The 9,692-nt window shown below is 42.4% G+C and overlaps 1 long non-coding RNA gene across 1 annotated transcript; it reads right to left on the reverse strand.

Annotated features, from left to right (window-relative positions):
* Window positions 1-1,236: 1,236 nt before the first annotated feature.
* LOC148003761 (uncharacterized) lies at window positions 1,237-9,333 on the reverse strand. Its single transcript, XR_015629610.1, has 3 exons — window positions 9,245-9,333; window positions 6,151-6,387; window positions 1,237-1,878 (listed from the first exon to the last, which is right to left on the reverse strand). It is a non-coding gene; the product is annotated as an uncharacterized LOC148003761 (long non-coding RNA).
* Window positions 9,334-9,692: the final 359 nt, after the last annotated feature.

Consider the following 9,692-nt stretch of genomic DNA (forward strand, 5'->3'; position numbering starts at 1 on the left):
TTGTTGGCGGAATTTGGTTCTGAACACTGTAGTCTCCAGTAGACAACGGCACATATTGACTTGCTGTAGACTCTATTCTTCAGAGGTTGACATAAGTTATCAATATTGCTATAAATAACATATAGTGCTGGGCCCTGGGTCTAGCAAGAGAAGGTGTAGAAGCTGTGTGTTAAAATCAAGAGCATATCTAAGCAAAATTCTAGAAATCCCACTGTTTCTAGGCCAGGAAAAGAGTTCCCTCTATATTACATTTCTAATGAAGGAGGAGGTGTGTTTAAATTGAAAAAAAAAATGTTCAAAGAGTAATTTTTATGACAAATTGTTTAAAGTGAGTATGATAGTTTTTGTTACTGTGATAAAATACTCTGACAAAAGCACCTGAGGGCGGAAAGGTTTGCTTTGGCTCACAGCTCAAGATACAGCTCATCATGGTCGGGAAGTCAGAGCAGCAAGATCTTTGGGACTCTGGTACATTGTGTCCACAGTCAGGAAGCAGAGAACTATAAATGCTGTCCTCTGCAGTTAACCTCAATTAATCCACTCAAAACAATGTCCCACAGGCATGCTGGAGGCTACCCTCGCCAAGGTGATCCTGTACAGGCATGCCCAGAGGCTCATCCCAAAGATGATTCCTGACATCAAATTGACAATTGAGAATGACCATCACAATTCTGTACACAAAAATCCCTGGCTCAGAAGGCTATACACACAAAGTGTGCAACAAACGCCTACTCAGTTTGATTAGTCTAAAGATAGCCCAGTGCTTTAGAAGTCATGGCATAAGAGGATCCTTTGGAAGGTCATCTAATTCTACCCCACCCTGAAATTCCCTTTTGATTCTCAATAGGGAAGTCCACCGCCTGAGGTGTTCTGTGATGAGAGGTCCTGTAGTTTGAATGTGGTTTGTTCATGTATTGGAAGCTGGGTTCACAGAGAGCAATGCAAACAGATGATGGAACTTCTCAGTTACTACTTAGTGGGAGGTGAGTGGGTTCTGACTACCCGTTGAAGGAATTAGTGCAGGTCTGTGGCATGGATTAGGATTCTCTGGAGTGCATTCGTTCCTACAACAGTGGGTTAGTATAAAAGAGTAAACCTCCTTCCTCCTTCCTCCTTCCTCCTTCCTCCCTCCTCCTTCCTCCTTCCTCCTTCCTCCTTTCTCCTTCCTCCTTTCTCCTTCCTCCTTTCTCCTTCCTCCTTCCTCCTTCCTCTCATTTCCGTTTTTACCAGGTTACCTCTCTCCTTGCATATACCTCCTTCCCCTATTTCTTTGTCATGTTGGGTTGCAGCCAGGGACCCATTACCAAATGTCAATGTCATGCTCTGCAGACTTTTCAACCACCACAACTTCCGAACTAAATAAGCCTTTCCTTTATAATTTACCTAGCCTCTAGTATTCTGTTTATAAAATATAGAAAATAGCCTCAGAAAAGAAACCCGTGGTCTCTCAAATCACCTTGCAGGGTCATTACATGAATATGGTTCAGGACAGATTTTGTGTGTACAAACCCTTTCCTCCTCTTAAGTAATGGGTTTCCCTATGTCCTCCCCAATGTTTCATATCCATAGTCTCTGTCCAGCTTCTGCTTCAAAGAAGGACACACGATGGTAACTGTAAACAACAGATCTTCTTCAACCATTAGCTAATCCCCACACTCTTCACAAGGTAGTCCAGCTTCTCTGAGTGAAGGAGATGCCCCCTCCAAGGTAGTGTTGGTAGGGAATATTCCCTTCATCTCTTCCAGTCAGGTTGGCCAAGCCTTAGCAAACTGGCATCAGGGTTTGTGTCTTCTCCCAACCAATCTGTTGCCTTTCCTTCTTTTCTCGGAGGCTGATCTCCTAAGAACCTTGCTCTGGAAACTGCATCTCGCATCTGTTCTGCAGAGACAAGCAAAGACAGTTGTTTTGTATTTTGGTCTTCCTCATGAGTTGACCGCCAAAAGGCAAACCTGTCCAAACATCCAGGCAGATGAAGGGCACTGGCTGGAAGACCACTAGACTACACTTGTGGTCCTTGATATTTAGCTCTTAGAGGAGGAATCTTTTCACCAAACAAGACCTTCAGTGAAGCCACAAAGCAGAATGAAGTGGCTGTACAGAAGCATCTGTGGCAGGCCACAGGGCCTGAAAGAAATGGAAATCAATGGACCAGATAGATCAGTGGTTCTCAGCCCACACCTGTACTATAGTCTATTGGGGGCATTTTCAAAATACAAGTATTGGGGGCCACATACTGCTGACTCAGTTTGGCCTTACAAGAGTCTTTCAGGTGACTTAGGAACCACTAAACCCTCCAGGGTTCCATTTTCTATTGATCTCTAATTCCATAATACTCCACAGGTAGCCTTTTGTTCAGACATAGTGTAAACATTTAAAACAAGGGCCCTCACCAGCCAAGGTTAGAGAACCAATCCTTGCTCCTACACACACATAGAGATTTATTTTTAATTATTCATGTCCTCTCCCCAAAGGCAAGCAGACAAAATAGCAGGTGTGCTAACATCTTCTTGGCTTCTTTTCACCCCAAGATCAAAGGGCTTCTAACCTTCCTGGATCCTACTTCTCTACTGCCAGATGTCCTCAGATTCAGCCCCTAGACCTGCCCAAAATTAATTACTGAGTCCATTGAACATTAGCCCAACCTGGGCTGCCCATGGGCAAATTTCACAGGAGTTGTCAATAGATGCCCCTGAGCTTAGCCTTTATCCAAACTTTTATTTTAAAAAGTCATAGCTGAATGTGATGGTGTGCTTCCATAAGCCTAGCATCAGGGAAAGCTTAGGCCAGAGAAGAGTAAGTTGAAAGCCAGCCCAGGCAATGTTGCCTCAACACACACACACACACACACACACACACACACACACACACACACACACACGCAAAAACAACAACCCCAAAAAACCAAAACAAAAACAAAAACCCTCCCATTGTTTCTGCTTCCCTTTGCCTTCCTGAAGCTGGAGACACGCTATGAACAAATGCATGCCCCAGCTTTTGTGTTTTATTTTATATCTGATCAACAGTAAAAAGAACTAAACTAGGCAGTTCTTGAACACATATTTGGCCCAATATTTGCTTCAAGCTCCAAAGTACCTGTAAATCAACATGATTGAGTTTCTTCTGATAGTTTTTTAAAAGGGAGCCCATTTTAAAAATGTGATTGGTTCACTTAGTAAGCACTCTTCTGAATGTTCTATAGTGTGTAGCTTATTGTTAAAATTTATAGCTTGTGTTAGAGCTCTATATAGTGTTTGGGATTAATGGTCAACTGGTACCTAGAGACCCTTTCACTCTTGTTACCTGCTCCCTTTTAGACCCATGTAGAAACATAGCTCTGGCCCTCTTCTCTGGGCCCTTCACTTAGGAAATTCAGTTAGACCAATGATCTTATTTCCAATTGATTGGCAATCTGAAGCCTGCAATAGCAGAGTCAAATTCAGTGCCTTTAGTTCTCAAGAACCAATGGGCCAATACTTAATACCCTTTCCACCGATGAGCCAGAGTTAACCTATGCAATTTTACATGTGTTCAAAAATATATGGTATTACTTTGTGGGTGCTCTGCAAGTGACTTTATGTTATATATATGATCTAGTAGTTTTCAGTCAACCACACATAACTATTCTTCTCTTCGGTAAATAATCATGTATTGGAACACACATATATATTAAGAGTTTAGATTATAAGTAGCAGCTAGAACAATTTTCATTCCACCAGTTACCAACACAAAAATCAAGAAATAAAACACATATACATGCACATATACACACACATCACCTCACTGCCTACCCCCCAAAAGTTCTTATTCATATTCTGTCAACGTGCCTGGCTTCTAGTCACTTACTGACTCCCGTCATCATGCATGTGTTTGGGCTGTTTATATACTTTATGTAAGTGGAATTCTGCTGTGTATGCTATTTTCTGTCTATTTCATCTATTTCAAATTTGCCTTGGGGAGCCTCACCTGAGTGCCGCATGTAGGAATAGTTCTTCTGTGTTCTTTTCCATGGACTGAATATAACATGAGCTATTCATCCATTCTACCACCGATGGGCATTTTGTTGTTTTCTGGAAAGGCTACCATTATTAACATATCTGCTATACACACACACACACACACACACACACACACACACACACACACCTTTCTAAAATGATTACATTGATTTAAGAAAAAGCATTCTTAACAACACCTGTTTGTTGCTCCTGTTATTATATAAGGGGTGGGGTTAACTCATTCTGACCAATGGGTATCTGAGATGATTAATTTTCCTTGTTTTCTTGGTTGGATCTGGAATCAGCTAAGGGATATGCCTTTTGGGGGGAATCTCTAACGGTACTTCCTGAAAGAGCTGAAACTCTTCCCCAAGAGAGAATGGCACCATCCTCAAGCATCCTAGATAGGAAGAGATAGGAAGGAAAAGCTGTGTTCTGTGCCTTCCTGCCTTTGTTCCTTGCTGGCGGGTGCACCTACTCTGTTGTTGCTGCTGTTGCTGCCATCTTCACTGACATAAGAGCCTGTCTTCTTTGACCTTCCAACCTGGACTGAAAGCTGGTGATGGTCCAGGAAACCTCCAGGTCTTCAGTGCCAGATTGGGACTACTGGGCCATGAGCCTCATGAACTGAGAAGCTATTGGCTCCTCAGCCTCTCCAGTGTGCTAAAGGCCAGCGCTGGGCCACTCAGCAGATAGGTGTAAGCTAAGTTAGTAAGTCTCCTTTGGAATCATCCCATCATTCTGTTCCACTAGAGAACCCCACAACAGTATCTCATTGTGGGGTGCGTGCGTGCGTGCGTGCGTGCGTGCGTGCGTGCGTGTGTGTGTGTGTGTGTGTGTGTGTGTGTTTGTCCACTGAGACAATGTGGTATTTGCATAGCATAAAGAAACAGATTGATTTTGTTTAAAAAACAATAATGCCCACAGTTGCATGCTTATTTTTCATGTTCATCATTTTGGGTCAGAAGCAATACTCATATGAAAAAAGTTAACAAATCCCATCTTAAACCATACTCAAGGTAAATTCCAGGTACTGTATAGACTACAATGTGAAAGGTAAAGTAATTTTTTAAGAAAGTAAAAAAATAGTTTTTTGATGACATGGGAATGGAAATATTTCATAGACAGGATTTTTTTTTAAAGTACTTACTGTAAACAAGTGAGCAAATGAAGAACAACCAGGTGCTACATAGTAACATTTGATCAAAGAGTCAGTGTGACATTATGACAAAGTGTAAATGTCAAAGTACCTTGGGGTTTGTTTCACCTGCTTTGTCCCCAAATAAATGCAGGGCCTTTCTATGCTCACTGTAGCCTGTTTTAACTCCTGAGCAAAATGACACAGAGACCTGGTATTTTTATTAACATCTCAAGAGCTAAGCTGGGCAGGTTCCAAGTTATTCTAACTTGACTAATCTGCCTGTTGGTCCTTTACTTGCATCCGAGTCTTCCCCTGGCTTGCTCTGGTCCATGTGTGTCCTCATGGATGCTCTACCATAGTGACCTCATGGTGAATTCTCTTTGTCTCTCCACATGTTCTCTCCATACCTTCTCCTTCTTTTCCTTTCCCTTCTTCCTTCTCCCTTCTTCTCCCTATCCCTTCTTTCTTTCCCTCTCTTTCTTGCCAGTCTCTCTGGGACTCCCTCACTGGGCTCAGATGACTCTCCCCTCTGTCCTCTCCCCCCACCCCAGCCATAGGCTGATCAGCTCTACATTAACCAATCAGAGATGGTGGGAAACAATTTTTATATAACATTGAGACCAGAGATGCTTTACCATGCCAACATCTGGACTACAAACAGATGTCCAGGCATAGAAATCAGCATCTGAGTATACAGTACACAAAACCATCCCCCAACACATAAGCATACAATAGGCTACACTAACCAGGATGGTAAAAAGCACCCTGCATAATCTACATACAACAAAACCACAGGCATTTCTAAGAACATATCCTGTCATTAAGCAACACATCCATGAACCGTAAAATTAAGAATTTCTTTTATCAAAGGGGTCATTAAGACAGTGAAAGGGGGAACCATGAAAAAACACTCCAACACACAACATTTAAGAAGACCCATATCCACAAGGGTCATTTTAACTGTCCAGTATTCTTCCATACAATGTAGGCATCACAGTCCAGTGGTTTGCCTACCTGCTAGTGATGACTGTTTATTCCACATCTTATTGTTCTCTATCCGAAAGAATGCAGCAGTAGAGCCACGGAGACACCTTTGAATCTTTTCTTAGCGGATTTCCAAGGCTTGCTGGGTCACTCTAGAAAGCAGAGTTTCGAACCACAAAGGCCAGTAGCAAGATACATCCCCATGAATGGTTCTCTCTTACCTAGCAAGCCTCACTCTGCAACTGTCCATACGTCCATTGTCTGCTCCTGTTGAAAATCGTTACACGATTATACAGTACCTCTTCAGCTCAAATAAACACTGTAGGGACTTTTTATAAATGAAACTGAAAGGACATAAACAAAATGGTCAGACAATAGAACACTAATATTCTTATAGTGAGCTAATGCAAAGCAAGAAATGCATTCACATTCTGTTCTGTCAGGTGTAATGTGCTCTAGGCAAGACTATCCAGAGTGTCTGATTCCAGTTTCTCCCTCTACAAATGCAAAGATAACTAAAGTTGCATGTTAGAAGGGAAGTTCCTAGTATATAGTGACTAGTCAGTTAGTGACTTTTCTTATTGCTGCAATAAATACCAGGCAAAAAGCAATCCATTTAAGGAATGGTTTGCCCCGGCTCTCCCTTGGTGGAGCCATGATGCATCATAGTAGAAAGGCCCAGTGGCAGGAACACATAATCAGCTGCTCACGAAACAGGAAACAGAGTGAACAGAAAGCCCCCTGAGCTATCACCGGGCTCACCCTCTAGTGATCCACTTCCTCCACCAAGGCTCTACCCCTAAAGGTTCCACAACTTTCCCAAATAGCACCTCTAGGCAAGAACCAGAAACATGAGCCTCTGGGGGACATTTCATAGCTGAACTACAGCGGTTGTGGCTGGCACACGGCAGCACTCAGAATGTCCTTCCTCCTGCTCTTTAGTGACGTTTTTTCATGAATCAAATTTAATGAGTGTAAGAGATAGGGATAAATTTGTTCGCATATTGGGACATAAAAGGGGGAAAAAAATCATGCCTAACAAGATATTTCGCCCTCTACGCTGTGTCTCTCATCTGAGGCTGGAGTGACACAGAGGACTGCAGCACACTGAGATCCCTAATTACTTGGCTCCCATCAGTAATTGGGCAAAGCTTCAGGCAGGAACTTGACAACGTGTGTGTCACATTTCTTTTGCCCCAGCAATCCCACTTCAGTAACTTAGGAAATAATAGAGAATGAAGAAGAACGAATGAGTGTGGGTGTTCGCTGAGAGCTTGTGTGTTACATTAAAATACCAGGGACAACATTGATGTTCATCAAGAAATTGGCCAAACACACTGGGATCATCCACACAGCAAAACAACGTCAGAAAAGGCAATGTGGCTTCTTATTTAGAGCCTTACAGCACATTAATAAAAGGTTGTTGTAAATAAGGCAGATTACAAGACTAATATTTTAAATGAATTATTCTATAGTTGACTTTAAAAACGTGTAAATCTCTCTGAATGTATATATAGAAATATATCTTGAGTATGGATACAAACATGTTTGTCTGCAGGTGATAGGGTTATGGACTCGTTTCTCTTTGTCTTGGGTTTTTTGTTTTTGTTTTTGTTTTTGTTTTTTTTTTACAAATGTTTTACCTGGGTTTTTAAGTAACATGCATGCATTGCTTCTATAATAAAGGAAATGATAAGGCTATTTTAATTTTGAAAAAAAACTTAATTGTTGCAAAAAAAAGTGTTAGTTCTGGAAAATTCAACTCTGCAGATCCTGTTTATTCCTGTGACGAAAGAGATGTCGTTGCTGCTGTGCCTATCTCTAGGCCTTGACACTGCTGCTGTTCGGAACAAGTAGTTCTTCGTTGGAGGAGACAGCTCCCTGCATTTTAAGTGTTTTGCTGTATCCTGGTCTCTATTCACCAGGTAGCACTTAAATACACCAATCCTTCCCCCTAGGTTATGACATCTAACTACATCTTCAGGCACTGCCGTGTGAATGAGTGTGCCTAATGGTGGCTCTGGTGTTGTCAAGGGCACCAAAGCAAAACAGTCAGCTGATATCAGTAATAGCAAACGGAAAGGGCAAATACAAAATTAATGCCCCTATTTTCCATAGCACAGTGATTATGGTAGAAATTAGATCCAGAAAAAGCCTTTTCCTGGCTTTCCTTTATCAAACGATTGAAAAAAAATGTGTCTGGGGAAATTCTGGAAACAAATACCCCCAAAGTCCACCAACATATTCAGAACTGGGGGGCAGAGGGGGATGCCAAGAACATGTCTCCTGGATTGTTAAAGCAATGAATTGGTAAGATAATCTTTCTTGTGGTTGGTAGGCTCAAGGGGAAACAGGTCCAGCTGATAAAATGATAACGAGAGTTAGTTGACAATTTTCTCTGAGTAAAATGTCGAGCTTGTAAATAATTTAAAAATAGCCTGTCATTCAAATGTGCCGTGTCCTTTAAGAAATTTTAATCGATGCAAAACACATTTCTCAGACACTAGCTCTAACCCCTGTGAAAGCAGCTATAGGAATAAACAAAAACAAAACAAAACAAAAATCTGTGACAGCAGCAGACAGTATGGCAGAAGGTGACTAGGGAAGGCAATGTGAACCTTAACCCCGGAATCCAATACCATGACAATATTCGGTAACCTGGAATTAGTTGTTGTGACAGTACGCGCTGTGGAAACACATGGCTTGTTCAGCTCTTTCTTGCTCAAGGGCACTGAGAAGCTGAGGTTTCCATGGGCTCCTCAGAGAAAACCAGCAAGCACGTGAGCTCTGTGCAGTTTGCCTGCCAATGGACTCTTTGGTATCTTTGCCCAATGCCCAGCATTACAGAGGAAGAGAAAAGCAGGGCGGGGGAAGAATATAACAAAAGGCAGAAGAGGAAGAAAAGACACAGGCAGGCCTAACAAAACAGGAAAGTGTAACAGTTACCTGAAATTGGGGTTCAGTGCTCCCCTGAGAAGGCAGTGCACACTGTAGATTTGAGGAGAACAGTCTGTGCTGATCCAACAAATACCATTAATCTCAACCAACCCCTCTTCCCACCCAGCACCCAGGTCACACAAGGAGGAGTAGAGACAAGTCTAAGGTGACATGTGCAGTTTCTTACCTCCTCTGGGCCACTGCAGGGGTCGGGGGTGGGTACAGGAACTTAGGCACCAGGGATCTTCACACCTTCCAAGTTCCACATCACCAGTGTGGTATCATCTGACTCAGCTGAACTTTCTAACAAAGGAAGCCAATCACTGACCGGCTCACAGTGTCAGGAGACACTGCCAACAGCAAAAGCCAGCCCTGTCCCTTCAGTTTGGCACCAGGGTGAAAAAGACTGGTCCCTGTTTGAATCTGAACTCCATTTCTCTCTCTCTCTCTCTCTCTCTCTCTCTCTCTCTCTCTCTCTCTCTCTCTCTCTCTTTCTCACCCCACCCCCATTTTCAAAAACCGACACAGATTATGAAGACATCTAAATTGCCAGCATGGACGCTCTGGTTTGGGAAATGAACCAACACAATTAGAGAATAAGGACGTCCCCTGAGTACTTAACCAAATTTGGCTAG

Source organism: Rattus norvegicus, chromosome 9 (assembly GCF_021556685.1).
Source record: "Rattus norvegicus strain SHRSP/BbbUtx chromosome 9, alternate assembly SHRSP_T2T, whole genome shotgun sequence".
Taxonomy (NCBI): domain Eukaryota; kingdom Metazoa; phylum Chordata; class Mammalia; order Rodentia; family Muridae; genus Rattus; species Rattus norvegicus.